Source organism: Oncorhynchus masou, chromosome 9 (genome assembly GCF_036934945.1).
Source record: "Oncorhynchus masou masou isolate Uvic2021 chromosome 9, UVic_Omas_1.1, whole genome shotgun sequence".
NCBI lineage: Eukaryota > Metazoa > Chordata > Actinopteri > Salmoniformes > Salmonidae > Oncorhynchus > Oncorhynchus masou.
In genome coordinates this window covers 75,446,337-75,460,916 of record NC_088220.1, presented here as the reverse complement: position 1 = coordinate 75,460,916, position 14,580 = coordinate 75,446,337, and the positions used below count along the sequence as shown (strand labels likewise).

At 42.5% G+C, this 14,580-nt stretch overlaps 1 protein-coding gene across 1 annotated transcript in view; it reads right to left on the bottom strand.

Moving 5' to 3' along the window:
- LOC135546636 (protocadherin Fat 3-like) overlaps nt 1–14,580 on the bottom strand; it is a 333,832-nt gene that overhangs the window by 84,272 nt on the left and 234,980 nt on the right.

Below are 14,580 nucleotides of genomic sequence, written 5' to 3'. Positions count from 1 at the left end.
TGAGAAATTAAGGCTATTCCATGTGAGAAATTGCCAAGAAACTGAAGATCTTCTACAATGCTGTGTACTAATCCCTTCACAGAACAGCGCAAACTGGCTCTAACCAGAATAGAAAGAGGAGTGGGGGGCCCCGGTGCACAACTGAGCAAGAGGACAAATACATTAGAGTGTCTAGTTTGAGAAAAAGACACCTCAAGAGTCCTCAACTGGCAGCTTCATTAAATAGTAGCCACAAAACACCAGTCTCAACATCAACAGTGAAGAGGCGACTCCGGGACAGACAACTCCTTTGACCCCAAACCTCTGAAAGGTTGTGTATGTTAACATGAAACAGGCCATTTAAGTGGTTGGGAAAAGTCTACGAGGCGCGATTGAGAGGAGCGTTGCATAAGGACATGTCTGATTGGGCGCAGTAGTAGGTTTGAGTGGAGAGTAGCACGGGTGGGTGGGAAATAAAGAATGCCAGCTGTTGGAAACACCAAAGGCAGATTATATTTGTCTGTCTTCCATTGAGGGTAATGCCAAAAAGGTCTCAACTAGAACCACAAAGCAACAACAACACAGCATGATTTGGACAAAATAGTCTAGGGTGGGAAAATGATGTTTTCACTGAAGCTACAAGTTACAATCCACCTTCTCTGAGTTGGTTTGACAGGCTAAATGCCTTTGTTTTATCACTCTCTTGCATTTCTCTCTGTCTCTGACAGTAATGAAAGATGGTGAAAAGTCACCCTGAAACGTGGAAAACAAGACAAACTTCCATGAGTTTGGGGATCTTGTTACAAACACACTACCCTAATGGCCAAACATGATGCTACAAGAAATACACTACCCTACAAGAAAAAAACAACCCTACCAGAAACACACTACACAACTAGAAACACACTACACTACGAGAACTACACTACCCTACAGAAAACACACTACTCTACTGGAAACACACTACCCTACAGAAAACACACTACCCTACAGAAAACACACTACTCTACTGGAAACACACTACCCTACCGAAAACACACTACCCTACAGAAAACACACTACCAGAAACACACTACACTACGAGAACTACACTACCCTACAGAAAACACACTACCCTACAGAAAACACACTACCCTACTGAAAACACACTACCCTACTGAAAACACACTACCCTACAGAAAACACACTACCCTACAGAAAACACACTACTCTACTGGAAACACACTACTCTAATGGAAACACACTACTCTAATGGAAACACACTACTCTAATGGAAACACACTACTCTAATGGAAACACACTACTCGAATGGAAACACACTACTCGAATGGAAACACACTACTCTAATGGAAACACACTACTCTAATGGAAACACACTACTCTAATGGAAACACACTCCTCTAATGGAAACACACTCCTCTAATGGAAACACACTCCTCTAATGGAAACACACTCCTCTAATGGAAACACACTACTCTAATGGAAACACACTACTAATGGAAACACACTCCTCTAATGGAAACACACTCCTCTAATGGAAACACACTCCTCTAATGGAAACACACTCCTCTAATGGAAACACACTCCTCTAATGGAAACACACTCCTCTAATGGAAACACACTCCTCTAATGGAAACACACTACTCTAATGGAAACACACTCCTCTAATGGAAACACACTCTCTAATGGAAACACACTCCTCTAATGGAAACACACTCCTCTAATGGAAACACACTCCTCTAATGGAAACACACTCCTCTAATGGAAACACACTCTCTAATGGAAACACACTCCTCTAATGGAAACACACTCCTCTAATGGAAACACACTCCTCTAATGGAAACACACTGGAAACCTCTAATGGAAACACACTCCTCTAATGGAAACACACTACTCTAATGGAAACACACTCCTCTAATGGAAACACACTCTCTAATGGAAACACACTCTAATGGAAACACACTCTCTAATGGAAACACACTCTCTAATGGAAACACACTCCTCTAATGGAAACACACTCCTCTAATGGAAACACACTACTCTAATGGAAACACACTCCTCTAATGGAAACACACTACTCTAATGGAAACACACTACTCTAATGGAAACACACTCTCTAATGGAAACACACTACTCTAATGGAAACACACTACTCTAATGGAAACACACTACTCTAATGGAAACACACTCCTCTAATGGAAACACACTACTCTAATGGAAACACACTACTCTAATGGAAACACTCCTCTAATGGAAACACACTCCTCTAATGGAAACACACTCCTCTAATGGAAACACTCCTCTAATGGAAACACACTCCTCTAATGGAAACACACTACTCTAATGGAAACACACTCCTCTAATGGAAACACACTCCTAATGGAAACTAATGGAAACACACTACTCTAATGGAAACACACTACTCTAATGGAAACACACTCCTCTAATGGAAACACACTCCTCTAATGGAAACACACTACTCTAATGGAAACACACTACTCTAATGGAAACACACTCTCTAATGGAAACACACTACTAATGGAAACACACTACTCTAATGGAAACACACTCCTCTAATGGAAACACACTCCTCTAATGGAAACACACTACTCTAATGGAAACACACTACTCTACTGGAAACACACTACTCCACTAGAAACACACTACTCCACTAGAAACACACTACCTACTAGAAACACACTACTCTAATGAAAACACACTACTCTAATGAAAACACACTACTCTAATGGAAACACACTACTCTAATGGAAACACACTACTCTAATGGAAACACACTACTCTAATGGAAACACACTCTAATGGAAACACACTCTCTAATGGAAACACACTCTCTAATGGAAACGCACTCTAATGGAAACACACTACCCTAATGGAAACACACTACCCTAATGGAAACGCACTACTCTAATGGAAACACACTACTCTAATGGAAACGCACTCTCTAATGGAAACACACTCCTCTAATGGAAACACACTCTCTAATGGAAACACACTCCTCTAATGGAAACACACTCCTCTAATGGAAACACACTCTCTAATGGAAACACACTCCTCTAATGGAAACACACTCTCTAATGGAAACACACTCCTCTAATGGAAACACACTCCTCTAATGGAAACACACTCCTCTACTAATGGAAACACACTCCTCTAATGGAAACACACTCCTCTACTGGAAACACACTCCTCTAATGGAAACACACTCCTCTACTGGAAACACACTCTCTATGGAAACACACTCCTCTACTGGAAACACACTACTCTAATGGAAACACACTCCTCTACTGGAAACACACTCCTCTACTGGAAACACACTCCTCTAATGGAAACACACTCCTCTAATGGAAACACACTCCTCTAATGGAAACACACTACTCTAATGGAAACACACTACTCTAATGGAAACACACTACTCTAATGGAAACACACTACTCTAATGGAAACACACTCCTCTAATGGAAACACACTCCTCTAATGGAAACACACTCCTCTAATGGAAACACACTCTCTAATGGAAACACACTACTCTAATGGAAACACACTACTCTAATGGAAACACACTACTCTAATGGAAACACACTACTCTAATGGAAACACACTACTCTAATGGAAACACACTCTCTAATGGAAACACTACTCCTCTAATGGAAACACACTCCTCTAATGGAAACACACTCCTCTAATGGAAACACACTCCTCTAATGGAAACACACTCCTCTAATGGAAACACACTCCTCTAATGGAAACACACTCCTCTAATGGAACACACTCCTCTAATGGAAACACACTCTCTAATGGAAACACACTCTCTAATGGAAACACACCTCTAATGGAAACACACCTCTAATGGAAACACACCTAATGGAAACTAATGGAAACACACTACTCTACTGGAAACGCACTCTCTACTGGAAACGCACTCCCTAATGGAAACACACTCCTCTACTGGAAACACACTCCTCTAATGGAAACACACTCCTCTAATGGAAACACACTCCTCTAATGGAAACACACTCCTCTAATGGAAACACTCCTCTAATGGAAACACACTCCTCTAATGGAAACACACTCCTCTAATGGAAACACACTCCTCTAATGGAAACACACTCCTCTAATGGAAACACACTCCTCTAATGGAAACACACTCCTCTAATGGAAACACACTCCTCTAATGGAAACACACTCCTCTAATGGAAACACACTCCTCTAATGGAAACACACTCCTCTAATGGAAACACACTCCTCTAATGGAAACACACTCCTCTACTGGAAACACACTCCTCTAATGGAAACACACTCCTCTAATGGAAAACACACTCTCTAATGGAAACACACTCCTCTAATGGAAACACACTCCTCTAATGGAAACACACTCCTCTAATGGAAACACACTCCTCTAATGGAAACACACTCCTCTAATGGAAACACACTCCTCTAATGGAAACACACTCCTCTAATGGAAACACACTCCTCTAATGGAAACACACTCCTCTAATGGAAACACACTCCTCTAATGGAAACACACTCCTCTAATGGAAACACACTCCTCTAATGGAAACACACTCCTCTAATGGAAACACACTCCTCTAATGGAAACACACTCCTCTAATGGAAACACACTCCTCTAATGGAAACACACTCTCTAATGGAAACACACTCCTCTAATGGAAACACACTCCCTAATGGAAACACACTCATCTAATGGAAACACACTCCTCTAATGGAAACACACTCCTCTAATGGAAACACACTCCTCTAATGGAAACACACTCCTCTAATGGAAACACACTCCTCTAATGGAAACACACTCCTCTAATGGAAACACACTCCTCTAATGGAAACACACTCCTCTAATGGAAACACACTCTCTAATGGAAACACACTCCTCTAATGGAAACACACTCCTCTAATGGAAACACACTCCTCTAATGGAAACACACTCCTCTAATGGAAACACACTCCTCTACTGGAAACACACTCCTCTACTGGAAACACACTCCTCTACTGGAAACACACTCCTCTAATGGAAACACACTCCTCTAATGGAAACACACTCCTCTACTGGAAACACACTCCTCTAATGGAAACACACTCCTCTAATGGAAACACACTCCTCTAATGGAAACACACTCCTCTAATGGAAACACACTCCTCTAATGGAAACACACTCCTCTAATGGAAACACACTCCTCTAATGGAAACACACTCCTCTAATGGAAACACACTCCTCTAATGGAAACACTCCTCTAATGGAAACACTCCTCTAATGGAAACACTCCTCTAATGGAAACACTCCTCTAATGGAAACACTCCTCTAATGGAAACACTCCTCCAATGGAAACACTCCTCTAATGGAAACACACTCCTCTAATGGAAACACACTCATCTAATGGAAACACACTCATCTAATGGAAACACACTCCTCTAATGGAAACACACTCCTCTAATGGAAACACACTCCTCTAATGGAAACACACTCCTCTAATGGAAACACACTCCTCTAATGGAAACACACTCCTCTAATGGAAACACACTCCTCTAATGGAAACACACTCCTCTAATGGAAACACACTCTCTAATGGAAACACACTACTCTAATGGAAACACTCCTCCCCTAATGGAAACACACTCCTCTAATGGAAACACACTCCTCTAATGGAAACACACTCCTCTAATGGAAACACACTCCTCTAATGGAAACACACTCCTCTAATGGAAACACACTCCTCTAATGGAAACACACTCCTCTAATGGAAACACACTCCTCTAATGGAAACACTCCTACTGGAAACACACTCCTCTACTGGAAACACACTCCTCTACTGAAACACACTCCTCTAATGGAAACACACTCCTCTAATGGAAACACACTCCTCTACTGGAAACACACTCTCTACTGGAAACACACTCCTCTAATGGAAACACACTCCTCTAATGGAAACACACTCCTCTAATGGAAACACACTCCTCTACTGGAAACACACTCCATCTAATGGAAACACACTCCTCTAATGGAAACACACTCCTCTAATGGAAACACACTCCTCTAATGGAAACACACTCCTCTAATGGAAACACACTCCTCTAATGGAAACACACTCCTCTAATGGAAACACACTCCTCTAATGGAAACACACTCCTCTAATGGAAACACTCCTCTAATGGAAACACTCCTCTAATGGAAACACACTCCTCTAATGGAAACACACTCCTCTAATGGAAACACACCTCTAATGGAAACACTCCTCTAATGGAAACACACTCCTCTAATGGAAACACACTATCCAATGGAAACACACCTCTAATGGAAACACACTACTCTAATGGAAACACACTCTCTAATGGAAACACACTACTCTAATGGAAACACACTCCTCTAATGGAAACACACTACCCTAATGGAAACACACTCCTCTAATGGAAACACACTCCTCTAATGGAAACACACTCCTCCAATGGAAACACACTCCTCTAATGGAAACACACTCCTCTAATGGAAACACACTCCTCTAATGGAAACACACTCCTCTAATGGAAACACACTCCTCTAATGGAAACACACTCCTCTAATGGAAACACACTCCTCTAATGGAAACACACTCCTCTAATGGAAACACACTCCTCTAATGGAAACACACTCCTCTAATGGAAACACACTCCTCTAATGGAAACACACTCCTCTAATGGAAACACATTCCTCTAATGGAAACACACTCCTCTAATGGAAACACACTCCTCTAATGGAAACACACTCTCTACTGGAAACACACTCCTCTACTGGAAACACACTCCTCTAATGGAAACACACCTCTAATGGAAACACACTACTCTAATGGAAACACACTCCTCTAATGGAAACACACTCCTCTAATGGAAACACACTCCTCTAATGGAAACACACTCCTCTAATGGAAACACACTCCTCTAATGGAAACACACTCCTCTAATGGAAACACACTCCTCTAATGGAAACACACTCCTCTAATGGAAACACACTCCTCTAATGGAAACACACTACTCTAATGGAAACACACTCCTCTAATGGAAACACACTCCTCTACTGGAAACACACTCCTCTAATGGAAACACACTCCTCTAATGGAAACACACTACTCTAATGGAAACACACTCCTCTAATGGAAACACACTCCTCTAATGGAAACACACTCCTCTAATGGAAACACACTCCTCTAATGGAAACACACTCCTCTAATGGAAACACACTCTCTAATGGAAACACACTCCTCTAATGGAAACACACTCCTCTAATGGAAACACACTCTCTAATGGAAACACACTCCTCTAATGGAAACACACTCCTCTAATGGAAACACACTCCTCTAATGGAAACACACTCTCTAATGGAAACACACTCCTCTAATGGAAACACACTCCTCTAATGGAACACACACTCTAATGGAAACACACTCCTCTACTGGAAACACACTCCTCTAATGGAAACACACTCCTCTAATGGAAACACACTCCTCTAATGGAAACACACTCCTCTAATGGAAACACACTCCTCTAATGGAAACACACTCCTCTAATGGAAACACACTCCTCTAATGGAAACACACTCCTCTAATGGAAACACACTCCTCTAATGGAAACACACTCCTCTAATGGAAACACACTCCTCTAATGGAAACACACTCCTCTAATGGAAACACACTCCTCTAATGGAAACACACTCCTCTAATGGAAACACACTCCTCTACTGGAAACACACTCCTCTAATGGAAACACACTCCTCTAATGGAAACACACTCCTCTAATGGAAACACACTCCTCTAATGGAAACACACTCCTCTAATGGAAACACACTCCTCTAATGGAAACACACTCCTCTAATGGAAACACACTCCTCTAATGGAAACACACTCCTCTAATGGAAACACACTCCTCTAATGGAAACACACTCCTCTAATGGAAACACACTCCTCTAATGGAAACACACTCCTCTAATGGAAACACACTCCTCTAATGGAAACACACTACTCTACTAGAAACACACTACTCTAATGGAAACACACTAGAAACACACTACTCTACTAGAAACACACTACTCCACTAGAAACACACTACTCTAATGGAAACACACTCCTCTAATGGAAACACACTCCTCTAATGGAAACACTCTCTAACTGAAACACACTCATCTAATGGAAACACACTCCTCTAATGGAAACACTCTATCTAATGAAACACACTCCTCTAATGGAAACACACTACTAATGGAAACACTCCTCTAATGGAAACACACTCATCTAATGGAAACACACTCTCTAATGGAAACACACTCATCTAATGGAAACACACTCATCTAATGGAAACACACTCATCTAATGGAAACACACTCCTCTAATGAAACACACTCATCTAATGGAAACACACTCCTCTAATGGAAACACACTACTCTAATGGAAACACACTCATCTAATGGAAACACACTACTCTAATGGAAACACACTACCCTCTAATGGAAACACACTCATCCTAATGGAAACACACTCATCTAATGAAACACACTCATCTAATGGAAACACACTCATCTAATGGAAACACACTCATCTAATGGAAACACTCCTCTAATGGAAACACTCCTCTAATGGAAACACTCCTCTAAGGTAAACACACTCATCTAATGGAAACACTCCTCTAATGGAAACACACTACTCTACTAGAAACATACTACTCTACTAGAAATACACTACTAGAAACACACTACTCTACTAGAATCACACTACTAAAAACACACTACCCTACTGGAAACACACTACCCTACTAGAAACACACTACCCTACTAGAAACACACTACCCTACTAGAAACACACTACCCTACTAGAAACACACTACTAGAAACACACTACTCTACTAGAAACACACTACTAGAAACACACTACTCTACTGGAAATACACTACTCTACTAGAAACACACTATTCCACTAGAAACACACTACTCGAAACACATTACCCTACTAGAAACACACTACTCCCCTGAAACACACTACTCCACTAGAAACACACTACTAGAAACACACTACCCTACTAGAAACACACTACTCCACTAGAAACACACTACCCTACTAGAAACACACTACTCTACTAGAAACACACTACTCTACTAGAAACACACTACTCTACTAGAAACACACTACCCTACTAGAAACACACTACTCTAATGGAAACACTCTACTAGAAACACTCTACTAGAAACACACTACTCTGCTAGAAACACACCATTCTACTAGAAACACACTACTAGAAACACACCATTCTACTAGAAACACACTACTCTACTAGAAATACACTACTAGAAACACACTACTCTACTAGAATCACACTACTAAAAACACACTACCCTACTGGAAACACACTACCCTACTAGAAACACACTACTCCACTAGAAACACACTACTAGAACACTACCCTACTAGAAACACACTACCCTACTAGAAACACACTACCCTACTAGAAACACACTACTCCACTAGAAACACACTACTCCACTAGAAACACACTACTCCACTAGAAACACACTACTCCACTAGAAACACACTACTCCACTAGAAACACACACACACACACACACATGCACACACAAATCCTGTGCGTTTGACCTTCTTCAGATGTGGGAAGCAGGCTTTTCTTCCCCAATATCACTCAAGCTTTTGTCTCAGGCATTTGATCTCAGATGCAACACTTTTCTCTTCCGCTACACTGAATTGGGGTTTTGACGCTGTGTGTGTGTGTGTGTGTGTTACAGTTTTATCTGTTCAAGTGAAAAATCCCTTCTGGTCCATGCAGCACTTGGGTCACACACCTCATCAGGAGAGAGAGAAGCTCTCAACTAAATCATTTAACCATTGCCACTTAACCGTTACTGTGAATGTTAATTTGTTAACACCCATCTTGTTGGTGGAGAGAACATTTTGCAGGTTTAAAGCTTCTATACATTTTGCTCTGTCTAATGTGTATTCGTGTGAAATTTGAGTGACTCAAACATTAAAACAAAGTCCATGGGCTAAAAAAACCAAAATAAAAAACCTTAGCTTACATGGTCAAGTTGATCTGGACATTTCTGACACGTTATAGAGAAGGTAATGACTGACATGGTCTAGTTGACCTGGACATTTCTGACACGTTATAGAGAAGGTAATGACTGACATGGTCTAGTTGACCTGGACATTTCTGACACGTTATAGAGAAGGTAATGACTGACATGGTCTAGTTGACCTGGACATTTCTGACACGTTATAGAGAAGGTAATGACTGACATGGTCTAGTTGACCTGGACATTTCTGACACGTTATAGAGAAGGTAATGACTGACATGGTCTAGTTGACCTGGACATTTCTGACACGTTATAGAGAAGGTAATGACTGACATGGTCTAGTTGACCTGGACATTTCTGACACGTTATAGAGAAGGTAATGACTGACATGGTCTAGTTGACCTGGACATTTCTGACACGTTATAGAGAAGGTAATGACTGACATGGTCTAGTTGATCTGGACATTTCTGACACGTTATAGAGAAGGTAATGACTGACATGGTCTAGTTGACCTGGACATTTCTGACACATTATAGAGAAGGTAATGACTGACATGGTCTAGTTGATCTGGACATTTCTGACACGTTATAGAGAAGGTAATGACTGACATGGTCTAGTTGATCTGGACATTTCTGACACGTTATAGAGAAGGTAATGACTGACATGGTCTAGTTGACCTGGACATTTCTGACACGTTATAGAGAAGGTAATGACTGACATGGTCTAGTTGACCTGGACATTTCTGACACATTATAGAGAAGGTAATGACTGACATGGCAAGAGGAAAAGTGCACTACCCAACTTCTAAATTGTGATTGAATTCATCTTAAGATACCACAGTTCAAAAAGCAGTATACTAACACTCCATTCCAGATAAACAATGGCAAATGGATATATAGCCTGTAGAAAAAGAAAAACATTTTTTTAATACAAACATAAAATCTATGAATAAAAAAAAAAAATCGGACAACAGTAATATTTTACACAAACATGAAGGTCACCGTAAATCAATCACTTCTGGTGAAAAAATGAACAAGAATTGTGGAAATGAACTCTTTACCTGTTCTTTCCACAGAAAGTTAAACATAGAAGCTCAAACAAAAGGCTAGAAGAAGGAAGGATATTTATGGTCAAATGTCTCTCTGATGTTTTATCCCTTTATTGAAGAAACAACAGCATGTTCATGGTACAGGCCATTCTGGCCCATGACCAGTCATAGACTGTTCTCTCACCTACCGCATGACAAGTGGTACCGGAGTGCCAAGTCTAGGACCAAAAGGCTTCTCAACAGTGTTTAAGCCCAAGCCATAAGACTCCTGAACAGGTGATAACATGGCTACCCGGTCTATCTGCATTGTGTGCCTCCCCCAACCCTTCTATTACGCTGCTGCTACTCTCTATTTGTCTTATATGCATAGTCACTTTAACTATACTTTCATGTACATACTACCTCATTTGGGCTGACCATCCAGTGCTCCCGCACATTGGCGAAAGGGTCTATCTGCATTGTGTCCCACCACCCACCACTCACCACCCGCCAACACCTCTTTTACATTACCGCTACTCTCTGTTTATTATATATGCATAGTCACTTTAAAATATATACATGTACATACCACCTCAATCAGCCTGACTAACCGGTGTCTGTATGTAACCTCGCTACTTTTATAGCCTCACTACTGTATATAGCCTGTCTTTTTACTGTTGTTTTATTTCTTTACCTACCTATTGTTCACCTAATACCTTTTTTGCACTATTGGTTAGAGCCTGTAAGGAAGCATTTCACCTGTTGTATTTGGCGCACGTGACAGATACACTTTGATTTGATTCCATGTTAACAGGCTATGTGCTAAATCTGATCTCTAAACCCCTGCTAAATCTGATCTCTAAACTCCTGCTAAATCTGATCTACAAACCCCTGCTAAATCTGATCTACAAACCCCTGCTAAATCTGATCTCTAAACTCCAGCTAAATCTGATCTACAAACCCCTGCTAAATCTGATCTCTAAATCCCTGCTAAATCTGATCTACAAACCCCTGCTAAATCTGATCTATAAACCCCTGCTAAATCTGATCTATAAACCCCTGCTAAAACTGATCTATAAACCCCTGCTAAATCTGATCTATGAACAAACCCCTGCTAAATCTGATCTATAAACCCCTGCTAAATCTGATCTATAAACAAACCCCTGCTAAATCTGATCTATAAACCCCTGCTAAATCTACAGTACAAGTCACATCAATACAAACCTCTGCACCAAACCTACAGTCTGAAACAAATAGGAGCCAATAACATTAGGCTCATCTATGTAGATATGGATAAGACTTCACAGCACGGGACAACAAAATCATAATCATTCTCCCTCTGTTTATTCCTCATTGATCTGGCGTGGCATCTGTGTAAATGAATATGGATTTCTATGACCGGTCTAAATCACACCACTGTTAACTGTTTGGAGGGTTTGTTTAGAGAGGAAATAAGATTTAACTGGTTTGCACTGCAGCAAACCAGAACTTTTTAAGTCTGTAGCTAAACTATACGTGAAATGGAGAGAGGGAAAGGCTAGCAGACAGACGGACAGACAGGCAGAGGACAGAGGACAGAGAGACAGGAAGATGGGAAAGGCTAGCAGACAGACGGACAGACAGGCAGAGGACAGAGGACAGAGAGACAGGAATATGGGAAAGGCTAGCAGACAGATCGACAGACAGGCAGAGGACAGAGGACAGAGAGACAGGAATATGGGAAAGGCTAGCAGACAGACGGACAGACAGGCAGATGACAGAGGACAGAGAGACAGGAAGATGGGAAAGGCTAGCAGACAGACGGACAGACAGGCAGAGGACAGAGGACAGAGAGACAGGAAGATGGGAAAGGCTAGCAGACAGACGGACAGACAGGCAGAGGACAGAGAGACAGGAAGATGGGAAAGGCTAGCAGACAGACGGACAGACAGGCAGAGGACAAAGGACAGAGACAGGAATATGGGAAAGGCTAGCAGACAGATCGACAGACAGGCAGAGGACAGAGGACAGAGAGACAGGAAGATGGGAAAGGCTAGCAGACAGACGGACAGACAGGCAGAGGACAGAGAGACAGGAAGATGGGAAAGGCTAGCAGACAGACGGACAGACAGGCAGAGGACAAAGGACAGAGACAGGAATATGGGAAAGGCTAGCAGACAGATCGACAGACAGGCAGAGGACAGAGGACAGAGAGACAGGAAGATGGGAAAGGCTAGCAGACAGACGGACAGACAGGCAGAGGACAGAGGACAGGAAGATGGGAAAGGCTAGCAGACAGATGGACAGACAGGCAGAGGACAGAGAGACAGGAAGATGGGAAAGGCTAGCAGACAGACAGACAGACAGACAGACAGACAGACAGACAGACAGACAGACAGACAGGCAGCCAGGCAGAGGACAGAGACAGGAAGATGGGAAAGGCTAGCAGACAGATGGACAGACAGGCAGCCAGGCAGAGGACAGAGAGACAGGAAGATGGGAATGGCTAGCAGACAGATGGACAGACAGGCAGAGGACAGAGAGACAGGAAGATGGGAATGGCTAGCAGACAGACGGACAGACAGGCAGAGGATAGAGAGACAGGAAGATGGGAAAGGCTAGCAGACAGACAGACAGACAGACAGACAGACAGACAGACAGACAGACAGACAGGCAGAGGACAGAGAGACAGAAAGATGGGAAAGGCTAGCAGACAGACGGACAGACAGGCAGAGGACAGAGAGACAGAAAGATGGGAAAGGCTAGCAGACAGACAGACAGACAGACAGGCAGCCAGGCAGAGGACAGAGAGACAGGAAGATGGGAAAGGCTAGCAGACAGATGGACAGACAGCCAGCCAGGCAGAGGACAGAGAGACAGGAAGATGGGAAAGGCTAGCAGGCAGATGGACAGACAGGCAGCCAGGCAGAGAGACAGGAAGATGGGAATGGCTAGCAGACAGACGGACAAACAGGCAGAGGACAGAGAGACAGGAAGATGGGAATGGCTAGCAGACAGATGGACAGACAGGCAGAGGACAGAGAGACAGGAAGATGGGAATGGCTAGCAGACAGATGAACAGACAGGCAGAGGACAGAGAGACAGGAAGATGGGAATGGCTAGCAGACAGATGGACATACAGGCAGAGGACAGAGAGACAGGAAGATGGGAAAGGCTAGCAGACAGATGGACAGACAGGCAGAGGACAGAGAGACAGGAAGATGGGAAAGGCTAGCAGACAGACAGAGAGACTGGAAGATGGGAATGGCTAGCAGACAGATGGACAGACAGGCAGAGGACAGAGAGACAGGAAGATGGGAATGGCTAGCAGACAGACGGACAAACAGGCAGAGGACAGAGAGACAGGAAGATGGGAATGGCTAGCAGACAGAAGGACAGACAGGCAGAGGACAGAGAGACAGGAAGATGGGAATGGCTAGCAGACAGATGGACAGACAGGCAGAGGACAGAGAGACAGGAAGATGGCCGAAGATGTTTGCGTTCTATCACAGTACAG